Genomic DNA, 27025 nt, shown 5'->3' with positions numbered 1-27025 from the left:
CCTAATCTCCTAAGTGATTTATGGAATGATTAGATGTTGTGTCACTTGAGATCAATAATTGAGATGAAAACAGTGTCACTTAAATAATTTATTATTTATCCTTAGTACTTATGATTAATAATACATAATAATTAATTTAATTTAATTATTATACTTTTCCAAAGTTAGACTTAGGAAATAATTCAAATCACCCACTCCACCAAACAAGCACCTAAAGAGGGAATCAACTTTCTTCTACATGCTAAGACACCAAGCTAATGTATAATACCTTTTGAAGCTATCAAGAACTTCAACATATCTCTTGCTCTCACTCTCTATCTTTTTCTCTATATTCTCCCCTCTATTTGCCCCTTCTTTCCCCCTCACACTACTTTTATTTATCTCTCCCTTCTTCCCTCTCTCTTCCCCCCCATCCATATATATATCTAGATCTCTCCTCTCTCTCCCTCTCCTTCACTCCCTCACTACCTTCTCCCCCATCACTATCACTCTCTTCACCTCATTCTCTCCCTCTATTTCTCTCTCTCCCTATCTCTATCACTATCCATCCCTATCTTATTTCATCTCTCTCTCTATTTCTCTCAGTAACCCGCCTCTACCTCTCTCTCCATATTTACCTACTTCTCTATTCATATCTACCTATATCTCACTCCCTCCCTCTTCCACTCACTCCATGACTCAATCTATCCCCCTCTTTCCCCCTCATTCCATTCTCTCCCACTCTCTCTTCCATTCCCTCCCTCAGCCCCCCTTCTCTTTGTCTCTCTATCTAACCCCTTCTATCCTTCTCTGTCTCCTCCATCCCTCTATACTCTCTCCCTAGCCCCCCCCATCTTCTTTTATCTACACATTCCAACTTTGTCTCTATCTCCCCCTTCTCCCCTTCTCTTTGTCCCCCCTTACTTCCTCTCCCATTTTCTCTGCCCCCCCCCTCACTCCCTCTCCCTCTCTCTATCACTCACTCCCTCTTCATCCCTTTTCCTCTCACTCTCCATCCTCTCTCTCATTGTCCCCCCCCCCCCACCCCTTCATCTGTTTCTCCATCCCTCCCTCCCTTAGTCCATGCTTCATAATAACACCCTTCCAACTCACTCACTCACTCTTTCTCACCCCCCCTCTCTCCCTCTCACTCTATATACCCTTCATCTCTCTCTATATATCCCTCCTTTTATCCTTCTCTCTCTCTCCTACCTTCCATATTTCTCCCTCACTTCCTCTCCTCTAGCTCTATTTCTATCTCGTCCCCCTCATATTTCTCTATCCCTCCCTCCCTCACCTAGTGTTGTCCATTCCAAGCCAACGTTGGGAGGACGTTTCAATGGATTTTATCACAGGTTTGCCCAAGTCTAAAGGAAAGAGTGTTATCATGGTGGTAGTTGACAAATGTACCAAGTATGCACACTTTTGTGCATTATCTCATCCATTTAAAGTGAGTAGATTTTCTACTTCATTTATGGAAACAATTCAAAATCTACATGGAAACCCAAAGATTATTGTAAGCGAAAGAGATCCCATTTTCATTGGAAATTTTTGAACAGAATTATTTTCTTGTCTTGGTACTCAGTTAGCTCATATCTCATCTTATCATCCTCAATCTGATAGAAAAATTGAAATAATAAACAAATTTTTGGAAGGATATCTTCATTTCTTTGTATCTGATAAACAGACACAATGGGTCAAATGGTGGTATAACAATTTCTTCCATACTACAGCAAAAATGACCCCATTTATGGACATTTATGGATATCATCCACCATCCATCACATCATATTTAATAGAAAATTCTAGGGTTCAAGTAGTGGAAGATCACATTAAGAATCAACAACAAGTTCTCCAACTCTTAAAGGATAACCTCACTTTGGTGTAGAATAGAATGAAACAACAGGAATATCAACATCATAGCAAAAGAAGTTTTGATGTAGGTGATTGGGTATTCCTATGGCTACAACCATATAAACAAATGTCCCTCAAGCAAGCTAAGAAGGACAATAAATTATCACCAAAGTATTATGTTCTGTACAAGGTGTTGCAAAAGGTAGGTACTATGGCAACAAGTTGGAACTCCCTACAGCTTCTTGAGTGCACCTAGTTTTCCATGTTTCATGCTTAAAGAAGGTTATAGGTGACAAGATCCCAATTCAAACAATATTTCCAGAACTTGATGAGGAAGGAAAAAACATATTGGAACCTGAAGCAGTCACAGAAACAAGAACTCAACAGCTACAAAATCGATCAATTTCAGAGTATCTCATCAAGTAGAAGAACTTACTCGCTGAAGATTCCACATGGGAGGATGAGAACTTTATACAAAAACATCCACGGCTACTCAAGTGTTGAGGACAACAATTTTTTGAAGGAGAGGGGCATGTTAGGTCCCTATAATACTAGTGATTCCCCCATTACTATTGTGATTGTATCCCTTATTTTTATTGTTGTGCCCCTATTGTCCCCATATTGTTATTATTGTTTCCCATAGAAGCCCACTATCGTTATTTTTGTGCCCTTATATTATTATTGTTATGTCGTCTTTGGTTATATTGTGAACCCTTAGAATCCTATATATAGAAAGGAGGTTTTGTCATTTGTATCATCCAAGAATTTTTCATTTGTGTAATGTAAAGGAGGTTTCCCCCTCGAAGAGGCTAATTTCTAAGTCATTGATTTATATTTTCTATATTTTTGTGAGCTGGTTTCATAACATATTTACAAAAACACTCAATCCTTCTATATCTCTCTCACCTTATATATTTCTCCCTCATTCCCTCTCCCCCCACCCTTCATTCTCTCTCAGCTAGTCTATTCCTCACAACAACCCCCCACCAAATCTCTATATCTTGCTCTCCCTCTCTCTCTCTATATCCCTCCCTACATCCTTCTCTATATCTCCCTCCCTCTCTCTCTATATATCTCTCCCTATATCCTTCTCTATATCTCCCTCCCTCACTCTCTCCTTTTGTCGCATTCTCTTGGCCCTCATTTCATCTCTCTATATATCTCGCTTTCTATCTTTTCCCCATTTACTCTCTCCCGTTCTATCTTTCTCTCCCACACACCCTAACACACACACACACACTCTCTCTCTCTCCCTCTCTCTAACTATCTTATCCCTCTCTCTTCACTCTCGCTTTCCTAATTCATCATTCACAAATCCCCCTCCAACTTTTTCTCTCCCCTCCTCTCTATGTCAACCAAAAATATCTCCCTCCCTCTCCCTTCCCCAACCTATTTCCCTATCTCCCTCATTTTTTAACTCTCACTCACTCTCTCCCCTTACCCGTTATTTCATCCCCCCCTCCTTTCTATGTCCATTTTACCCTCTATACCCACCTTTATCACTCTCCCTAACCCACAAAACCCATTGAAACCATTTCCCGCCAACTCATTCTTCACCACCCCACACTCTCTTTATATCTCTCTCTTTCTCTCTCTCTTTATCTACCTTGGCCCCTTTATAGCTCCCCATCTTACCCTCCCCACCTTCCAAGCCCATCTCAACCATTTCCCATGTGTTAAAGTCATTAGCTACATGAAAACATGTGCAAGCCTAGCACTATAAATGCACACACATTTTTGGCACTAGGAATACAAACACGTTGTTGATACTAAAAATGTGATCATGCTAGGAATGCTCACAAGTTCTTTTGAATTTAATTTTTCTTAGAGGGAATCGTACATGCAATATGACTTGGCTTCTTTAGATATAGGTTCAAAATCACAAACCTGGTGGTTTGGGATGAAAATACATTAAAACACAATTTCTAAGAAAACACATATATCTTTATCTTCGATATTGCTTTTCTATAAGCTAGACAAATCTATCACCCATGAAATTGCATACATATAGAGATGATGGTGTAGATTCTCAATATATAATTTTAAAAATTAATAGTTTTACTATTTTTAACACATCTTTCTCTTGACATATATAAAAATCTTAAAATACATCCCTCATTTATTTCCACTATAACATTTTGGATCCTTAACCAATTGGGAAAGAAATTATACGATGTAGTAGAGGACATTATTACCTACAATATAAAAAAAAGAGGATTGTTTGAGAATGTGTATATCTATATATATATATTGGAAAAATAGTTGGCGACAATAGCATTTTGTCTCTACAACTCCACATATTTTTGTATCAAGATTCTATCACTTACATACTCAAGGGTTGCGCTAATATGCATTATATTTTTCATGAAAAATAAAATACCAATTTTAAGAAAACTCAAAATTCAGATAGTTAGATACAATTTTTATAAGTAAAAATTATGTATTCGGAAAGCCAACTCATTTTCCTACATTTCATCTTTTTGCACAATCTTCAAATTCATTGCATAAGTACCAATATTCATACCTACAAGTTAACATATTGTTGTTTTTCTAGGTTTACATTGCCACTAGCATGTCATGAGAAACCATCATTATCTTGCACTTGTTGAAATTGTCAGTATAATTGATACAAGCACTTTTTCTAAACTATGGTATTTACTTGTGATATATATATTATATTTCTTTTATCTTGATCAAGAAATCACACTTCAGAAATTCAACCAATAGCCATGAAAGGAAAGTAGAGACCACAAAGTTGGAAATTTAGGATGCCTAAAAAAATTAGCTCCTTAGAAACTTTTGCCTCTTTCTTAGATTTCTTCCTATGTGTATGATAGAGAAAGATATGTGAGTGATAAGTGAATGTATAAAATGAAAATTTGCCCAAGAGATACATATCTTTGTAAATTTTATTCTAATAAGTTTGCACATTTACATTTTTACTCATATTTGGTAAAAGTGTCAAGGAACACATAAATAATGGTGGGCAGTAGCTCCTAGTAAGTATATTTATTTACATCTTGTTCCTTATCCCATCTTTTATGAAAATACTTGCTTAAATTATTGTGTGTATTAACTTATGGTAAATATGTTATTTACATGAATATGAACTATGGTTATGTTGATTTCCTTTCTTTTAGTTCTTCTAATTTAATGTTTAATTTTATTCCGTGTTTTTGCATAAAATTATAAATACATCAAGGATTATGAAGACCGACCATAACTACTTTATTCATAATGTCTAACAATATTCCAACTAATTGAAGAGTTTTCTAAGGAAAGATTAGACAAGCATCATTATCAAATCAATACCAACATTACAAGCATCACAATCATCTAGGTCAAACTTATTGACTTATAATAATCATGGCATCCACCTAGAACGTGGTACAATATTAATATCAACAAGTCATCATGATTCGGTTGGTACCTCAAAATCATGGTATCCATACTAGTCCTTGTTCACTTTCACATGACTGGTTCACATAGTCCAAGTGGAACTCTAATCAACCTCAAACCAAGCTTGGATATCAAAACACACGCTCTCTAGAAAAATATATAAGCAAGATGTTGGGAGGATTTAATTGAATAGCATATTCTGGACTTTTTTCTCTAATTTGATAAAAGTACCTGGCACAGGGATAGATCCTTGAGGCTGGTCACAATACTAACATAGAGAGAATGTCAGTTCACCAAACATTCTTCCTAATTCTGGTCAATGTACTTGACATAGGGATGATCTCCCCAATTATGGTCATAGTACAAACACAGGAATAATGTCATTCCAGATTTTATCTAATCTATAGAACTATTCTCCTAATTCTGGTCATAATACTTTACACAGGGAGAAATTCCCTAATTCTGGTCACAATACATGACATAAGAAAATGTCCATCCAGATGTTTTTTGTACACATGATATTTCTAAAAAAAGGTAAATCTCAACTATAACATCTTTATCTAGGTCAATACCCTTGACCTACACACTACAAGAAAAAAACAGATTGGTGAGGGTCGAAAATTGTCACCATCAGCTCATTGGTGACGGTCAAAAGAGCATCTGTCACTAAATTTTGAACATCACCAAACGTGGCGTTGCAAAAAGTATAGGTGTTGTTGCAACATCTAGGGTGTGTCACTAATAATGATTTATAGTGATGGATAGTGATCGTCACCATTTCATATGAGAAATTGTGACGAACCTTCGCTTCCATCACCAAAAAATTGAACGTCACTAAAGGTGGCGTCACCAAAGGTATAGGTGTTGTGGTGACATTCAAACTCTGTCATGGATAATGATTATAAAGAAGGATAGTGACTGTCACCATTTCATATGAATGACAATGATTTATTGTGATGTAAATTTATGGTTGTCACTATTGATGCATATACTTTCACCATTTCAATTTTTGGTGAGGGTCAAAAAATGTCACCATAATCTCATTTGTTGTAGTCAAAAGAGCCTTCATCACCAAAAATTATCATCTCCATTTCATATGAATATGAGGGCATGATGGAATCAAACCAAAATAAGGTGGTCTTCCATTGAGCTATCACCATTTAAATAATTAGACTTTAAAAAATTAGACATTGAAAATTTGTAAATTGTAAATTATACAACTTTCAATAAATTATAAAATTGTAAATTCTACAACTTTCAATAAATTATAAAACTTTGTTAAGTCGTGTGTTGGTGTCGAGGTATGAACAAATTTGTCAACCCTTTTCCTACATTAATTCATCAATTCGGGTGCGTACTCTTTTCAAGGTAACGCACAAGGTATATGCAAGAGCAAGGTTACAATATTACATCAACCAAGGGTTCATGATTAAGAAATCAAAGCATCGTTGTAACAGTAATGGAAATTAAACTATAGACCTTAAAAAGGCATCCACAACAATCTATGGAAAAATACAACAAGTAAACAACACACATAAAAGGAAACACGCAACACCTAATCAGAAGAGTGAGCCCAGCTCTCTGATTAGGGCTGCGTACACTCACAACCAAAGATAGAACAACAAAGAATTTATATTTTATTAATCTGAAGAGAAGTTGTTACAGTACATATCCTGGTACGGCCAACCCTTCGTAGAGGAACGATCCATCTTTTATACAATATATGGGTGATAACATCTTCCCCAAAACCTGGCAACTACATGCCCAAAAATATACATCAATTCAAAACAACACTAGTGCCAAGAGAGCGAGAACATAAATGATCCAAAATAGATTGGAAATAGTTGCAAACTGGTTATGAAGTTTCAGCGTTGTCGAACGGCTGATGTGAATCACGGAACTACCGCTATATGCCAGGAGATGAACACCTGTTCTCTGGAATCTGCGGACATAACAAGTTTTAGTGGTTCACATAGGCAAAACCCTCATGACTTTACTTCATTAATTAAATATTCCAAGAGACAGAGAAAGGAGGGTTACCTCATAGGTTTAGCATAGTAGATACATGTTAATGAGTGCAAAAAGGATGAAAAGATGAGTGGAAATGTAGGGAAAAGGTAAGTAGATTTGGTGCCCAACATCTCCCCCCAACTAGCCTTCTACATGCCCTCATGCAGCTCACTACCTCTGCAGGTCTGGATTGGATAGACTGTGGGCCTCGTGAAGCTAGGCGAGATCATATTCCTCTGCCATGTCTATTCCTGGAACCTTATACCCTTATGAAAGAAGAACTTCCTTCCACCAATCGTTTGGTACATTATATGCTGGGGTATAGTGCTCCGTTGGCAACCAAATGACAGGGAACTAGAACCGAATTCCCATCCATTAGACCCCACATGTTTGGATGCATGCCACGTATCTTGGCACCTTGCTTAGTGCCCGTGCAAAATTTGGTGCTCCAAACGGTTCCCTATTCTAGACAAACGTGGGTGACATCATCCACCTTTTCTGGAAACTGTCAAGGGCCTCATCTTGAAACATGACTATTTGTTTAACACAAAGATCAATGCACCACTTCTGTGTCCTCAACATACGTTCTCTGTTTCCCTCAATTTCTAAAAAGGTGTTGTGCTTATTGTACATAGTCACTGACCACTTGTGCTCCCCCCTCATCATAAAAGGCTTTGTGGTCTGATTTGACTCAAACATATTAGAATCCTTCTACCAGCTTATCTTATTGAGAGTATAAGAGGTAAGAGCCCTTAAATGAATGTCCCCCACATATGGGACCGGATTAAACTCTTTGTCTGCACGCAGAAGATATCCATGCATATAAATCTCACACATCAAATGTTGAGTTACCAAATCATGGGCCCTCAATATCCAGAGGAACTGTACACCATCCTTGATCTCGTGACTAATTTCCTTCTTAATGCTCTCCAAACAGAAGAAAATAAATTGCTCATGCAAGAAAAAAGCATAGCTAGAAGCAGGAGGGTGACATGCCATTACCTCTTGTGCCAGGCTGAACATCTGTTCTTTGTCAGCCTTCAATTCTGTCACTTGTCCCTCTAGCCACTCCACCTTGAGCTGCTGCTTTGCATGCCTCAATCGAAATATATCTATGCACTCCACATATTCGAAGATAGCCTTGGATGCTTGTTCTTGGGCTCTCTTCACTTCATTCTGATATCGAGCCGCGGTGGATTTCTAGGTTTGAACTTTAGCTGTCAAGGAAAACTCACGGCCTTCGAATAAGTGCTTGATAGGGTCTGTCTGAATGGAAATAGAGGTTGTCGCCACATTGTCCACCTGTGTTTCTGCTTCAGCCACTGTGGCTTTGGGCTTCTTAGCCCACCACCTATATTTCTTCACCTGTTTCTTTAGCTGGTGCACCTGCCTTCTCAGCCTCCTAACCTTTGTTTTTAGCTGCATCACATCCCTGAATTGCAACTGATATTTCTACTTAACGAGCAGCCTTTGTTGCTCACACAACTCTATCCATTCCTGCTTGACCACCACCTCCTCTGGTACTACAGTTGATTCAGCAGGAGGTAGGTCACTTGGGGGAATGTTTGCTAGACCTACTATTGGGTTTTCCTCCATTGTCTGCTCTCCCTCAATCACTTCTTGCTTCAAGATTGGCCTTGCCGCTGGTTTGGTAGGTGGTGGATTACTCGAGGGAGTATCCACAGGTTCAATTATTGGGATGGCTCTGCTTGGTCCCTCTTCCTTGAGAGTAGCTAATTCCTTCTTAACTTCTACCTCAACCTGTTGTGAAGTTGTCTCAATAGGTGGTGGATCCACTGCATGGATATCCATCAACGTTTTAGCCGGCATCTCCCCTTCTGGTTCCCTTGTTTCAGAAATGCCTGCCCCTTCCTCTCTTCTGGGTTCCCAGGTACCTGTTGCTCGAACAGTGTTTTCCTCACCCAATTGCTATGCTTGTGGCTTTGCAGGGTGTTCTTCCTCCCTTTGTCCCTCGAGAAGGTCTCACTATGAGTCTACGGCCAATAGACCTGCGACAACTGGTCCTATGATCGACCCATCAAATTTCAGAATAGGAGGAATGAAAACCTCGTCCTCTACGTGTCGGGGAGAGCGAGACACCCTCACTCCTCTGAGAATGGAGGAACAAAAAGGGGATTGAAAGAGAATTTATGCCTGGTCTATCCCGACCATGGCTGTGACCTCGAGCTCTTTTCCTCTATCTGCAACAGCTTCACTCTAGGTTGAGACTTCCTCCTGTATGATCTCCTATCCTGCGGTTGACACCGGTTCTTGTGGAATAGTTTCAACTTCAGGATTTGATTCCTCTAAAATTTCCAGATCTGGATGGTTTGGTGGTGGTTCTTGTGTGACACCACCACCTGTATCCAACATTTCTTGAGCAGTTGATGCTGACATTGTTTCTTCCAGCATGGTATTGATGAAAGTGGACTCTTGTATCACCGTGTTGACCCCGTCCATTATGTCCATAATTTCTCCTCATGTTGATCCTGCAGTTCCTTCAGCCTCGAGCCCCCCTTGTCCTAGTCCATCTTCCTCCATGGGCTCCACGATCAAGGCCGGTTCTTGTGGGACAACCTCAGCCGTAATGTTGACAATTTCTTCTACCTCAGCCTACCGCAGTACCTCTTCTCCCATTATGGTGCTGCCGATTTTCTCCCTTGGCTCCACAGTCGAGGCTGGTTCTTGTGGGACAGCCTCGGTCATGGTGCTGGCAACTTCTTCTATATCAGCTCTCTCTTGCTGCAGCACTTCTTCTTCCATTGGTTCCACAGTTGAGGTTGGTTCTTGTGTAACAGCCTCGACTGTTCTTTCTACTTCAAGCTCTCTGTTTTGTTCTAACTCCTCGGTCTCCATCTCCATTTCCTCTGGTTCTTCTTGATCCACATATTCATCCTACGCTACCAGTTCTTCCTCCATTGCTTCCAGATCTTCCTCTCTAGCATCTATAATAGTTGCTATCTCTTCTTCTGTAGATTCCCATAATTTTTCCCATAGGATTTGAAACTGGGAAATTGCATGCATAACCAATAGCCAAACCAACCCATGGTTGGTGATAACTGCCACAACTTGTCGTGAACGTCGAGCAGATTGCACCATCAGCTGGAGGCTTTTTAACAAGAAGAAAGGCATGTTTAATGAAAAAGCTTCCGCCTATGGAAACCGGAGGTGAGCCAACACTTTGAAGTGGTATTTAAATATAGTGGTATACCTCCCTTCATAGGTTATATATCTCATTACAAAACTTGCTACATCACCCCATGGGTGTGGTAATGAATTCTAGTCATACCCTCGGCCTTTCTGGACGACGTTCTCACCAGCTTACAGAAATGCTTCAGGTAACTCCGAGAGGGAGGTTCTTCATGAAAACCAGCTCTGTCCTTGCTAGGATAGCCTGCTGACCTCCGCGATGGCTTCCTTTGTGACAGGGATTTATACTCCTCGAACCCGAGAGCTCTCCTCACCGAAATTGAGTGTGAATTCAATTGCAACTGCTTCGTTGAACCCCTGCAACCTATCAAGGTAGACGTCCCAACCTGCATTTACGAAAATTTGCCATACTTCCTGGTTGTTTCAAACCACTGTTGTATCCTCCGGCTCATGGTGCATAACCAACCCACCCATCGCTTTAGAAATGGTAACAACACGGTGGACACAGTCAGCTAGTAGGGGGAGAGTAGCCACAATCCGCACTAACAGTGGCAATGGTAACATCATAATGGCTGCGAGGTAAAAGGGTGGTGAAAGTGATAGGTAAATTCTCAGAAAATGCAGCGAATGATGGTGAGTTATGGCAGTACAACTGAATGATTATAGTAATTAAATGCAGTGTATTAGGGAAAAGACTGATGAGGTTTTTGGCGTATGAATTCAAATCCCAATGTGTCAGAATCATAATTATGAAATCATAATATTTTTTTATTCCTGTTCACATTAGATTTGGTAATGATGTGGTACAAATGCAATTAAAGTACGTCGTCGTTTCTTTATGATGGGACCCCCTCCCAACTTAAATGTGGCCGTCCGTGGCACGTACTAGTCTCTTTAATGGGATATTTTAATTAAATCTGTAAGAGTCAACGAAGGCATACCTAGCGACCTACTTGGCGGTGGAGTAACAGCAACGAGGGAGTGACAAAATTGACGAAGTAATAGCAACGACGGAGTAACAACACCGACGGAGTAACAACAACAGCGGAGTAACAACACCAATGGAGTAACAACAACGACAGAGTAACAGTGCCGACGAAGTAACAACAATGGCATAGTAACAACACCTACGGAGTAACAACAATGGTGGAGTGACAACACCAACAAAGTAACAACAACAGCGGAGTAACAGTTCCTCACACTTAGAAAACAAATCAGGAATAACAGCAGTGACTAAGTAACAACAATGGCAGAGTATCACCACCCAACAATTCAAAAAAATTTCAAGAGTAACAACAGTGATGGAGTAACATCATGAAATATTCCTTGGAAAAATTTTCTTCCAGCTCCTCCTTGTCATAATTCGATCGTTATCCCTGCAAAAGACAAACGAGTAAGTAGTAACAACATATTTTATAGATATATATATATATATATCTATATATATATATATATATATATATATATATATATATATATATATATATATATATATCTATATATATATATATATAGATATATATATATATATATTTATTTATTTATTTATTTTTATTTTTTTTGTTTTATTTTTTATTTTATACGGCAGAGAGAGCATTCTCTGCACCAACAACCATCAAACCAGAGTTATCAAAGAGATGATTGATGAAGGCATCCTTAGAAGCTGGACAATGGTATAATTTCAGACGATGTCCATTCACTAGGAAGGAAGTACAAGTTTCATCTATTGTAATCAATCTCATTGTTGCATTGTCAAACACAACGTCCACTTCAGAGGGTCCCTTCCAATGAGCGCGAAGCTTCCCTTTAAAATCCTTGAATGAGGAGTCATAGAGCAATGCCCAATCTCCTGTATGAAACACCTTCTTCTTGATAAATTTATCATGCCACTTCATTCTCTATTGTTGAATAGCAGTAGTTTTCTGGATAGCCACTGAACGGATCTCATCTAACTCATTGAGTTGTTCCAGCCAGTGTTTTTGGGCCTTTGATAAGTCTAATCCCACTTCTAAAGTTGTTCTAAGCGTGATGATCTCAAATTCTACTGGAAACAAGGGAGATTTCCCATAGACTAACTCAAATGGTGAAAACCCGATTATATTCCACCATGTTGTCCTATATGCCCAAAGAGCTTCCAGAAGTTTCTGATACCAATCCCAACAATGACTTGCTACAATTTTTATCAAGATATTTTCCAATACCTTGTTTGTACTTTCTGCTTGTCCATTCGCATAGGGATGGTAGGGAGTTTTCACTCTATGTTTAACCCCGTATTTCTGCATAAGCCTTCCTATCATGTGGGATGTGAACTATGCTCCCTTATCTGAAATGATCTCCCCTGGTGTACCATATCGAGCAAAAATATATTAAAAAATAAAATCAACAACCACCTGTTCTATTGCTTTCACAACAGCTCTAACTTCCACCCACTTAGTAACATAATCAGTGTAGACCAGAATGTGAACCTTTTGGTGAGAAGGTGGGTTGAAGGGTCCAATGAATTCAATGGCCCACTTCTCAAAAGGTTCGAGGACTATCTGGGGTTGTAGTGGCATCTCATCCAATTTCCCAGGCTGTCCCATCTGTTGACAACTGTCACATCTTCAAACATAATCTCGAGCATCACAAAAGATAGAAGGCCAATAGTATCCCATTTGCAGCACCTTTTGGCCTGTTCTTTTATCTGCAAAATGTCCTCCACAAGGGCCATCATGGGAAGCCTTCAGTATTTCATAGATGTCATCCTCTGATACACAATGTTGAATCTACTGATCAACCCCTGTATGAAAGAGGTACCCTGCCATCCATGAATATCGGGTACTATGATGAATAATTTTCTGTTGATCCCTGTTTGACAAATGACGAGGTACCTTCCCTGTAGCAAGATAGTTAGCAATATCTACATACCATGGAGTGTTAGCAGAAATTGCAAAAAGATGCTCATTTGGAAAACTATCTTCGATGGGTGTACCTTCAGCATTATTTTCTAGCCTAGACAGAAAATTAGCAACCACATTGTCCTTCCATGGTTTATCTACTATGGTAATTTCAAAATCTTGAAGTAACAAAAGCCATCTTGTAATACGACCAGGAGTAATGGGTTTATTCATCAGATACTTGATTGCTGCATGATCAGTATGTACAAAGGTGGGGTACTCGGTAATATAATGCTGGAACTTGTTGATGGCATAGATGACAGTGAGGAATTATTTTTCAGTCACTATGTAGTTCAACTCAATAGGAGCCAAGTTCTTATTAACATAATAGATTGCATATGGTACCTTATCTACTTGTTGTCCCAAAACTGCCCCAATTGCTGTCTAAGAAGCATCAGCATGAATATGGAATGGTAACGTCTAATCCTCCCCTCGAAGGATCGGAGCACTATAGACAAGTTCCTTGATCTTCACAAAGGCTGCATCACAGTCATCTATCCACAGAAAATTTTCATCTTTTGTTAGAAATTGAAAAAGTGGATGGGCTATTTTAGCAAATTTTTCTATAAAGCGCTTGTAATAACCAACACAACCAATAAATCTACATACCTGTGTGGGTGTTTTAGGTATCGGGAAGTGAAATATTACCTTTATCTTAGCTAGATCCATTCAAATTCTAGTAGCTGAGAGTAAATGTCCCAAAACTATTCCTTCTTCCATCATCATGTGGCATTTTACCGTACTCAAAGAGACATGCACCCGCTTGCATCTTTCAAGTACTTTTTTCAAATTTTCCAACCCCTCCTTGAATGAATCCCTGTATGGAGTGAAATTGTCCATATAAATCTCAACACTGTCATCTACTAGATCAGAGAAAATCCCCAAAATTTCCCTTTGGAATGTTGCAGGCACATTACAGAGACCAAATGGAAGGACCCGGTATGTGAAAGTTCCCCAAGGACATGTAAAAGTGGTTTTATCCTAATCTTCGGGGGCTATCTAGATCTGGTTGTACCCACTAAATCCGTCCAAGAAGGAGAAGAACTTCTTCCCAGCCAAAGTATCCAAGACTTGGTCAATGAATGGTAACGGAAAATTGTCTTTCTGTGTTGCCTTATTTAATTCTCTGTAATCCATGCATATATGCCATTTATCGTTTTTCTTAGGAAGCATCACCAATGGGGAAACCCATTGATTGTCTGAAATGGGGTAGATAAATCCCACATCCAGTAGCTTGTGAATTTCTTCCTTGACAATGATTTTCAAAGCAGAGTTCATCATTCTCTAAGGTTGTCTCACAGGACGACAATCCTCTTTGATGTATATATGATGGGTGCATAAATTGGCAAGAATCCCTTTCATGTCTGTGTAGTCCCAGGCGAATGCTTCTTTGTGTTTTTGAAGAACATCCAAGAGTTGTTTCATTTGGGATTCTGACAGATCTGGATTAATATTCAGGGTCTTCCCTGGCTCTATTTCCACCGAAATGCTATCATGGGATGCAGTTGTAGGTAGCTCATCGAATCCATCGGCTATTCTGATATTTTCCTGTGTTTCACAGCTCAAGACAGACTCTAGGATTCACTGATTTGAATCTGAAACAGAACATGGATCACTAATAAAAGTAGTAATTGTATCATCTTTTGTTTCTATTTTCAACTGAAGGGCCTGTCCAATAGTAAGGATTGGTCTTAATTCCTCATTTTCAAATTCAGATTCTTCCTTTGGTAAAGGTATCTTGCAGGCCGATGGTTTTGCTGATGGACTAGGTTCTGCAGGAGGATATAACACTAAATTTTTAGTAATCTATGTATTCGAGATAACCATATGTCCAGAATGACACCCGATATAAGCATCTACAGTTGCCAGCCACGATCTTCCCAAAATCTAGAGATGGCCACCAACTGGGGATTGCGTTTGCAGTACTAGGAAATCCACAGGGTAGTTCCATGAATCAATTGAGATTGTGATATATTCTAACTTCCCCACCTTGTTTAACTGTAGATCGATCTGCCAACTCTAACACAATAGGTGTATGTTCAGGTTTTGAAGACCCAATGCCTGCATGGTTCAGCAATAATGACATTTATGCCAGCACCCAAATCTACCAGCATGTTTGGAATGTCTACTACATTAATTTTCATAGTTAAAATTGGGTTCCCGAGATCCCCATATTTCACAAGCATGACCTTCCCCATCATAAAATATGATAGATTTCCCATCACATGAATGGTGAGTGGGTCCCTTGATTTCTTTCTAAGCTTCTTAGCACAATACTCCTTGAGAGTTTTTGCATATATAGGTACGTCCCTCATATCTTGTAGCAGGGGGCTCTTAACAAACAAATTTTTTTGAGGGATCTGTTTACTCAAAGCCAATCTTTCTGGATAGGGCGGTTCAGCTTGGTTTTTTTGAGTAATTAGCAGCTGAGGAGGTGTTTGATTTTTATTGACTTGGTTCGATTCCTCTTTAACCATTTCTAGTTCTTGTACCTTGCTTCCAACTTGTTAAATGATAATAGGTGAGGGTTGCGTATCTACTAACCGCCTAGATCTTAAATTCATCTCATAAAACTCTATATTGGAGATGTTGTATGAAGGTAGGTTGAGGGTGTCAACTTTCTAAGCCCCTTTATTGTTAGGATTTGGATTGGGTTGGATGGGAAGTGTAGAAAATTTGTGATAGGTTAACTCGATAATGCAATATAAATCAGAGAAGAATACTATAACCTACTTATACTATAAATTTGCAGAAGCTTAAAGATCAAGCTGAACAATATAACTAGAAGAAGAAGAATCAATGGCACAATACACATGAAAATGCTTTGGGGAAAGTCTCAGATAAAAACCCCACACTATTGTATTATCATACATGGTGGAAATACATAGGAATTATACAAATCCTTAGCTCTCACAGCTAGCCAGCTCTCTGTACAATCCTCACAGATGCTCACATGCAATCTTGGCTTCTCTCCAGCCTTCCTCTCAACCCTCCAAGCTCCTATTTGCTTGTGTTTCTTCTTGTGGATGATTAGCCTATTACCAAGTGCAAATCTAAGCCTTAAAAACTCCGCAATCCTCAAGGATGAATCCTTGACTACAAGCGTGAGTTTTCTCCATGATAAAACACATGAAATTGGTAGTACATTGTCCTTGAAAATTAATCTCAATTGGGTCTTTCTCATAATAGACATGCATGAGTTTCTGATGAGGGAATCTTCAATTAACTGGAGTAGCACTAGTTGAGTGCATTAATGCATCAACTGATTGTTAACTCACTATTAGTTCCTCAAAAAGTTTGGAACTAGTTTAAATGGACTTAACTCAGTAAACTGAGTTAAATAATTACAGCTCAAATATAACTCAATATTACCTCCTTAATTTAAGGGATAACTCTTACATGACTTCAGAAAGACTTCTTACTTGAATTTCTCCAACTAATTAATTTAAAATAAATTAATTAATTATTTCCAAGTAGCTGTTAAGACTAAATTTGATTTTAATTCACAATTTAATTCAAGGACAAATTAAATTGGAATATTCTTGTTTCCATATTTCAACACTCCCTTTCAACAAGAAGGGGATTATCTGCCACCCTGATCCTGTCTCTATGGAACTCAATTTTACACTTTGACAATGCCTTTGTCAAAATGTTAGCATCTTGCTCCTTTGTCTAAATATATTGTAGCAACATGATCCTCCTCGCTACACAGTCTCTGAGATGATGATATTGGATGTCGATGTTCTTGGACCTATCATGAAATACTGGATTCTTAGAGAGTTTGATACAACTCTAATTATTACAATAGATCATAGTTGGATCCATCCTTTGATCAAACAAACCAACTAGGATTTTCCGCATCCAGATGGCCTCACATGTTGCCTGACTTGCAGCCATGTATTCTGCCTCTGCCGAGCTGAGTGCAACTGACCTCTGTTTCCTGTTGTACCAATCTTCCGATCTGATGGACTCCATACCCAATCTACATCAGTGAAGTCCTGTATATTCACTCCCTCTATCCATCTGTACCATAATGCATACTGAGATGTGCCTCTGAGGTATCTCAATACATGTTTTTCCGCCTTCCAAAACATCTTGGTAGGCTGAACCATTTCTTGACTCAGTTGGTTCACCACATAGCACAAATCTGGTCGTGTGTTCATTAAGTACATTAGTGAACCCACAAGCTACCTGTACACAGTAGCCTCTACGACTTCTCTTGAAGTAACAACCTCCTTTATCCAGTTACCTACTAGAGGAGTCTGCATGGGCTTGCACTTCTCCACATGGAATCTCCTGAGTATCTCCTTGGCATACTTGCCCTGAGACACAAACAACTCCCCATCCTTCTGCCACACTTCCATGCCAAGGAAGTAATGCATGAGACCCATGTCTTTCATCTCGAATTCTCTTGCAAGGTCCTCCTTGCAATACATGATCAACTAATCATCACCAATCAATATGAGATCATCAACATAAAATACGATGATCAACAACTTACCTTTCACCACGATGTGGTAAAGTTTTGCATCTGCTTCACTCTTTATGAAACCTAACCCAATGAAGTAGTTATCTATCTCGGTGTACCAAGCACGAGGTGCTTTCTTCAGCCCATACAATGCTCTCTTGAGTCATCACACATGCAACTCATGATCGAAGGTCTCAAAACCTTCTGACTACTCTATGTACACCTCTTCCTTAATCTGGCCATTGAGGAATGCAGTATTCACATCCATATGATGGATCTTCCAACCCATTTGTGCTGATAGTGCCAACATAAATCTGATAGATGAGTACCTTGCGACATGAACAAAAGTCTCATCATAGTCAATCCCCTCGACCTGTGAAAAGCCACGAGCAACAAATATTGCCTTATGCTTCTCCACACTACCATCAACAACTCGCTTTACCTTTTAAAGCCAACGGGAACTCACAACTGACTTGTTCTCCGGTCTTAGAACCATGTACTAAACACTATTACGAACTATGGAGTCATACTCCTCCACCATAACATCAACCCATTTTAGCTGTTGCACTGCTTCCTCAAAGGAAGATGGCTCGGTCTCAACACATTCCCCAGCAAGGGCCATGTATCCAGTGTACCTCTCAGGTGACCTCCTCTATCTGTGCTGAGAAGATAGTGCTCCCACATTCTCTCTCGCATCCTCCAACAATATGTCAACTTCTCTTGTGCGCTTCCATCCATCTTTGGAAGACTCTACTTGAGTGGATGTCTCCACTCCTGGAACCTCTACATGCGGCTACTCCGCATTAGTCTGAGGCTCCTCCTCCTTAGGAACCAACAGTTCCTCCATAGCTTGTAGTTGGAGCTCCCTCTCAAGGGAAACTCGCATGGCCTTTTTCTCATCAAACTTGAGATCTCTGTTGTCCTTCGACTGGTAGACAAGTACACCCAATAGTTGTGAGGTGTATCAGTGTACCCCACAAATATCCCCAACTCTATTGCCAACTCAAGCTTCTCCTGTGCATCCTTTGTCACATGGTAATGAAAAATATCCTGAAGTGACCCACATCTGGTCTCTTACTGGAGAAAGCTTCCTCTGGTGTCTTCATCCCAAGTATGTGTTGCGAGCTTCTATTCTACAAATAAACCATTGTGTTTCATGCCTCAGCCCACAAGTGAAGTGGTAGGCCTTGGTCATGCAACAATTCCCATGTTTCCCCTACAATAGTTATGTTCTTCCTATCGGCCACCTTATTCTATTGTGGGTTATGAGGTTCCATCAACTCTCATTTAATTCCTTCTGCTGCACAGAAGTCCTTAAACTCTTGAGAGACATATTCTCCACCATTGTTTCTTCTTAAGGCCTTGATCTTCTTCCCTAACTCTTTCTTGACCAAAGCTTTGAACTCACAAAGCTTTGTTAAAGTTTGGTCCTTCTTCTGCATGAAATAAATCCACGATTTACGAGAATAGTCATCAATGAAAATCACATAATACATTTTCTTCATTGTGGATTCCATCGAGAATGGTCCACACAAATCAATATGAACTCGCTCTAAGATAGTCTTTGCTCAACTATCTCGATCATGAAAGGAAGACTTGGTGTACTTTCCCAAGGTACAACCTTTGCATGTGTCAACTTGCTCAAGTTTACCTTTGAGAAGTCATGTAGATATCTGTTGCATTATCTTCAAAGCCCCATGATGCAAATGGCCCAACCGCCTATGCCACAACTTGCCAATGTCTTGGCTTTGCACCAATTCTATTTTTGTACTTAATGTTGCACAATCATCTACCTCTAGTTTATAGAGATTCTTCACATGAATCCATATCCTCTTGGTCTGAGTCATGGCTATGTGTCTTAGTAATGCCTTTCCTTTATTGAAGACAAGAACGTAGCATTTGTCCTCCAACGTTGTGACTAATACCAAGTTCTTCTTCAGTCCAGGCACATACATCACATCTATCAAGGTGAGAGGAGCTCCATGCTCCCTATAAAGAGCAACCGTTCCCACTCCTAAAACACTATACCTTTCGTCGTCACCCATCTCTATGCGCATCTTGAGGGCTTTCTCCTCCAAGGCACTAAATAAATTTTTATCACCAGTCATGTGGAATGAGGTTCCACTGTAAAGATACCAAACACAACCCATCATCGATGACACCATGCATGCGATGAGGGTAAAGTCCATTTCAAACTGAGAGGCTAATGCCTCACCTTCTTATCCTTCCAAGGATCCTTTCTTGGACTTCTTCGATGGTAAATTAGTCACATAATGTCCCATATTTTGAGAATTAAAGCATCTTACTTTAGACATGTCACCCTTCTTCCCTCCATGAGAAGAATTCAATTTGAAATGGGAAGCCTTCCCCTTCCCTTTCCTTGCCTTACTTGCTAAGGACAGATTTTCTTCATCATCATTCTTGGATGAAGAACCATCTCGTGTGCTCCTCCTGATCTCCTCCTCCATAAGATCCGACAATAGTCGTTCCCAATCCAATAGTTTCTCCCTTCCATTCATAGAGTCCTGGTAGCTATTCCAACTCTTTGGAAGGCCAAGGAGAGCGAGGCTCACCATATCATCATCGGCAGTAGTTATTCCCACACTACCAAGCTCATCTTTGTAGGTTGTGAGCTTGTTTAGAGATGTGGAAATAGTATCACCCTTCTCCGTCTTGATTCTTCGAAGCTTATCCTTGAATGCCAATTTCCTCTGGTCGCTACTGTTCTAGTAGAGGTCCTTCAATGTATTCCACATTAAAAATGGAGTATCCTTCCCATGGAGACTCGAGACAATATGGTCTCGAACTCCCTCAAGGATAATCTGTCTCACCTTTGCCAGACACTTCTTCCACTCAGCTAACTCTTGTGCATTAGTTGAAGTTGGTTTTGGAATTTCTTGATATTCCTTCAAGCCATTGTCTTCTAATACAACCTCCATTCTATATTTCCATGCTATGTAATTCGAGCTACCTTCCAAGGCATACTTGAGTCTGAAGCCATAGAATGCCATTGGCCAACCTTGAAGTATGATATGAATTCAATTTGCACCTACCACCTCGAACTTCAAACTTCGAATTCTCTTCTCAATATAATGTTCACAGCTCTGATACCATGCAGAAAATCTGTGATAGGTTAACTCGATATTGCAAAATAAATTAGAGCAGAATACTATAACCTACTTCTACTATCAATTTGTGGAAGCTTAAAGATCGAGCTGAACAATATAACCAGAAGAAGAAGAATCAATGGCACAATACATATGAAAATACTTTGGGGAAAGTCTCAGATAAAAACCCCACACTATTGTATTATCATACATGGTGGAAATACATAGGAATTATACAAATCCTTAGCTCTCATAGCTAGCCAGCTCTCAGTACAATCCTCACAGATGCTCATAGGCAATCTTGGCTTCTCTCCAGCCTTCCTCTATACCCTCCAAGCTCCTATTTCCTTCGTTGTTCCTTGTGGATTATTAGCCTATTACCAAGTGGAAAACCAAGCCTTCAAAACTGCGCAATCCTCAAGGATGAATCCTTGACTGCATGCATGAGTTTTCTCCATGAGCAAACAAATGCAACTGATAGTACACTATCCTTGAACATTAATCTCAACTGGGTCTTTCTGAGAATAGACATGCATGAGTTTCTGATGAGGGAATCTTCAATTAACTAGAGTAGCACTATTTGAGTGCATTAATGCATCAACTGACTGTTAACTCACTATTAGTTCCTCAAACAGTTTGGAACTAATTTAACTGGACTTAACTCAGTAAACTGAGTTAACTAATTACAACTCAAATATAACTCAATCTTATCTCGTTAATTTAAGGGATAACTCTTACATGACTTCATAAAGACTTTTAACTTGAATTCTCCAACTAATTAATTTAAAATAAATTAATTAATTATTTCCAAGTAGCTGTTAAGACTAAATTCGATTTTAATTCACAGTTTAATACAAGGACAAATTAAATTGGAATATTCTTGTTGCCATATTTCAACAGGAAGTTGAGGACAGCGAGGCTGATTACTAGGAGGAATACTAGAGGGAAATTGGAGATGTTGTTGTGGCATCCACTAGGGAAGCTTCCCAAGAGGATAAGGTCCATGCCAGTTTGAAGCCTACGAGGAACTCGAACTATATTGAGGATCCCATTGCTACCAGGGTGGAAGCTGGTACTGGGGCCACATAGGTGGATAAGGCATGGACTGGGGACCCATATTAAAATTACTAAAATATTGAGATGGATCCAGGAAATACGTTGATTTCCCATTGATGTCTGAGATTTCAATGGATTTTTAGGTCCCGTAATGTACAACTGCTCCATATCTTCGCCCATCCCTTAAAGAATTTCTTTCAATCCTGGCAAGGATGGGCATGAACTTGTTGCATGATTCAGCCCACAGATTGGACATTCCTCTAGATAGTTTAATGGGCATTCCATCTATGGGTGTTTCTTCCTACACTTTGGGAAAAATATAGCCATAGTTATTTCCAATTCCAGCTGTTTATGTTTTACCTACATTGTGTCCATTTGTTCAGACAGGGTACTCAGGATGTCAATCCTCAAGCTGTCCCGCAGATTTCCAATTTCTGCTTTTGTGACACCCACCAGATACTTTCGTTGACCAAATCCATTTTTTATTCCTTGCAACTCCCCTTGAGCACTGAATGCACAACTCACATATGGTGTCGAAGTTCTCTTTTGATATATCTCCCTTTCCGAGTATTTTTAACAATTCCAAAGAGTCCTCTTGAAGGGGCTAGAGAAGGATAATTTTCAAAATATCCTTATCCACGTCAGAGTGACCTAATATCTGCAATGTGTGTTTAAAATGTTCCACATAGTCTTCCATATTTTCATGCTCTTTCTGTGTAAACTTGAAGAGTTCTTCCTTAATATCCTGTGATTTATAGTAATCTTGATACTTCTCCAAGAAAGCAATTTTCATCTCCTCCCATGTCGAAATAGTCCTTCCCCCAAGACCCATAAACCATCACAGGGTTGTCCCCTTTAGTGTAGTAGGGAATATTTTCAATTTCTAAGCATCCGTTATATAATCATATCCCCGACACACAATGTCAAATTCAAACAAGAACGTGTCAGGATCTTCTAAAGTAAGCCCATGAAAGCTAGGTAAAGTTGTTAAAGGTATGGGCTTTGTTGGTGCGCCAGTCCCAATATCCCAAATTGTGAAGTCAATAGTGGAGGTTGTAGGTGCCTTGAATATCCTCCAATAATCACTTGAGATTTCAGCAGGCTCTGTAGGAAATGATGGAAGGGCTCTTATCACAGGGGTTTGAGTTGCTTTAACAACACTCCCTCTATACCTTAGTGATAGAAGTGCCCCTACAACTTCTTTCTCTCTATCACAATGGCTTGGCCCTTCAAACCTCCTCTCTACAACGTCTTCTTCCTTATTGGAATGGGCTAGCCCCTCAGATGTTCTTCTTGCAACTTCTTCTTCTTCTTCTATTACTAGCAACGGTACCCCTTTATCAGGTATACTGTTGCTTGTCTCTTCAACTGTTGGAAGGGTCTACTGTATTGAATCAACAGGGAGTGTTGTGGATAGCACTGGCTGATCTACAGATTGTCCTTATGATCTTGTCTGCATACTCGACCTCATAGCAACATGAGAATATGCCTCTGATTCAACTTTTGCAATGATTTGTTGGATATAAGTATTCCTTCCAAAATCATGTCCTCCCTTCTTTGGGGCTCTTCCTCTGCCCCTTTATTTGAATCTTTGTTCATGCAAGTTGGTGTGATGAAAATTTCGATACCATCATAATGCTCAAGACCTGGAGCAGGGTGTCAAAAGACCATTCCCTCCCCAGGATGAGAGATCGAGCGGGAAGGAAAACAACTAAAGAAAAAGAAACATAGGGTTCAGGGCCTGGAGCAAGGTGTCAAAGGACCCTTCCCTCCCCGGGACAAGAAACCAAACAAGAAATGAATGCACAAAAGGAAATCCAAAGCTCGAGACCTGGAGCAGGTCGTTAAAGGACCATTCCCTCCCTAGGACAAGAGATTGGTTTTTCCAAAATCAAAACAAACAAAAATGCAGAATAAATTTAAGCTCAGGACCTGAAGCAGGGTGTCAAAAGACCATTCCCTCCCTAGGATGAGAGATTGGGCCTAAAGATAAAAATGAAAAATAAAAGAAAACAACAAAACAAAGAAATGAATATGCTCAGGACCTGAAGCAGAGTGAGAAAACTCCTTCTCTCCCCAGGACGAGAGATTGACCCTCTATTCGATACAGATTGTGTCTTGCACCTTGTTAGCCTTCCCCGGCAATGGCACCAAAATGTTGGTGTCCAGGTATGAAAAAAAATTTCAACCCTTTTCCTACATTAATTCATCAATCCAGGTGTGTACACTTTTTAAGGTAACGTGCAAGGTATATGCAGGAGCAAGGTTACAATCTTACATCAACCAAGGGTTCGTGATTAAGAAATCAAAGCATCGATGTAACAGTAATGGAAACTAAACTGCAGAGATTAAAAATGCATTCACAACAATCTATGGAAATCTGTAACAACAATAAAGAAATAAATACCGATTATAAACAACACACATAAAAGGAAACATACAACACCTGATCAGAAGAGTGGGCCCAACTCTCTGATCAAGGCTACGTTCACTCACAATGATCCATATTTTATACAATACAGGTGTGATAACATCTTCCCCAAAACCTAGGAACTACATGCCCAAAAATATACATCAGTTCAAAACAGCACTAGTGTCGAGAGAGCGAGAACAGAAATGATACAAAATAGATTGGAAACAATTGCAAGTTGGTTATGTTGTTTTAGTGCTGCCAAACGACTATTGTGAATCGTGGACCTGCCGTTATATGCTGGGAGATCAACACCTGTTCTCCGGAATCTGTGGACATAACAAGTTTTAGTGGTTCGCATAGGAAAAACCCTCATGACTACTTCATTAATTAAATATTCCAAGTGACAAAGAAAGGAGGGTTACCTCATAGGTTTATCATAGTAGATACATGTTAATGAGTGCAAAAAGGATGAAAAAATGAGTGGAAATGTAGGGAAAAGGTAAGCAGATTTGGTGCCCAACATCTTGGCAAATATTTTACTAGCATTGAAGTTTCAAGTCCCTACCTAATGGTTATGAAAGATGTGAAAAGTGGGTGGAAGGAAAACTAGTTACATAGAAGATACTCAATATATTCAGTCGAAGACTAAATTAGAAGTGAATCTTGAAGACATTTATAGCCTATAAATGACCTATAATTATCGAACCTAAAATATGAAATTACACCAAATATTAGTTTCTCACCTTGTGAATCATGTAAATCTATTGTGACAACATAAAATTATGCCTCTAAAAGATTTATTTGCATACCAAAAATTAAAAAACAATGAGTATATATGATGCAATTATGAATAATGAGCTACATGATTGAATCCTACTGGCTATGGGGTCCTGAAAACTAATTTGGAATGCTTCTCCTTATTAATTAATTCAAGATGTCAAAATACAATGATCAATAATAACGATATTGAAATGCAACTACTAAACAGATGTTAAAATTGTAAGCACAAAGATTGGCTAATATCTATTACACCAACAAAATATCCAAGGGGCATTCAAACACTTCCAAATCCACACCAAGCACGAGTATCCAAAGATGCAATTTCATGGATACAAGAAAAGAACTCTCTACCTCTCAATGATAACTATGTCCTCCCACAAGTACTTCGATTAGCAAAGGGGCGTGAAGACAATAATCTCAAAGAAAAAACAGCTACACAATACAAAAATACACTTCATCTCCCCTCTACCTTTATTATGCTGATAGGTATTCCCTTTTGAAATTGTCCATCATCGATTTTCATCTACCCTTTTGTTGTCCACCATTGATATGAGCAAGCAATTGTCAACCAGAACGGTGGTTCAAGCAACAATTATTAGTCAGGAATCCACACAAGTGCGAGACAGTTGCAATCTTGAACACATTTCCTCCTTGTCGCCATCCACGCTTGAAGTTGAATGTTGTTGCCTACAATACCCAAACAATATCTTCACAAATATTCAATGTGACATCATGATGGAGGTGGAAGAGGTGGCTTGTTCTTTCATACGGCAACGAGCTCTAACATATTCTTGTCTGTGATGCGCTGTATAGATTCTTGGAAATGTTGTCAAAGGAAGACCAGGGAAAGGCATCACGAAGCTGAGGGGAAATGAAGGCATCGAAGGTGAGCTACGTAGTGATGGTGAATTGCATGTGCATACTTGGGATCTGAAGTTTCATTGCACCTACAAGGGATGCAAGAAAATGTTTTAGAAAGTTCTCCGGAAAATCGATGGTAAGAAGTGTCATGCTCTGGCATGTTTGCATATAGTTAGTTTTTTTTGTTTTGTTTAGATCATGTGTTTGAAGCTAGTTATAGATATTCAACAACCATATGGGTTGTTGTTGTAGTGTGTACACTATCACTATCGATGCCATAGAGAAGAAGGTGATTATTTAGGGATTTGTGACTTATGTTGATGTGTTGTTAAAGAAGTTGCTGGAATCTAGGAAGCATGGAGATTTGTGGGTAGTGGCAAGCTGCACACTTGGAATTATAGAAGGTTTTGAGTCCTTTCTATTTTATTTATTATCGTTTCTTTTTATCACAATTTTTTTGGTGCAATATTGAGGTAACAAGAGTCCAACAAACAAGAGGAGCCAATATTGATGATTTTATTACCCTTACATTATAAAAACGCAGAGAATGGAGAAAGATGTTGAGATTGATGAAAACACTCAACTGCTCAAGTATCTGGAGATGATAAGATCTTCTTATACCTGATCACATTCCCAATATAGTGGATGAAAAATGTCTCGCTCGTTCTCAAGATGAATGACACCCTTTCTGTTGCAAGGCAAAAAGTTTTTGGAGCAATTTGGTTTGTTCATGAGAAATGAAGATCAAGAGGAGGAAGAGGCTACTACTAGTGGAATAGTTGTTGGAAATGGTGTTGCAGAGGAAGGTGAAATAGATTAGTTGAGCAGACAGTATATTATTTTATTACTTTATTATTTTTGTGAGAGGGTGAAGTCATTCGGACTTGAAGTCCCTTCTTGTTTTGAGACTCATAAGTATAGTGAAAGAGTTAGTAGTGGGTACATAGAGTGTGACATAGTGTTCAAATGTGAAGCCTAAACTTTGTTTTATTAACATATTACATTTTCTGCT

Source organism: Pinus tabuliformis, chromosome 4_2 (assembly GCF_031772625.1).
Source record: "Pinus tabuliformis cultivar Carrire ecotype Pingquan chromosome 4_2, CPIR1, whole genome shotgun sequence".
Classification (NCBI taxonomy): Eukaryota; Viridiplantae; Streptophyta; class Pinopsida; order Pinales; family Pinaceae; genus Pinus; species Pinus tabuliformis.
Note: the sequence above shows the minus strand (reverse complement) of the source record.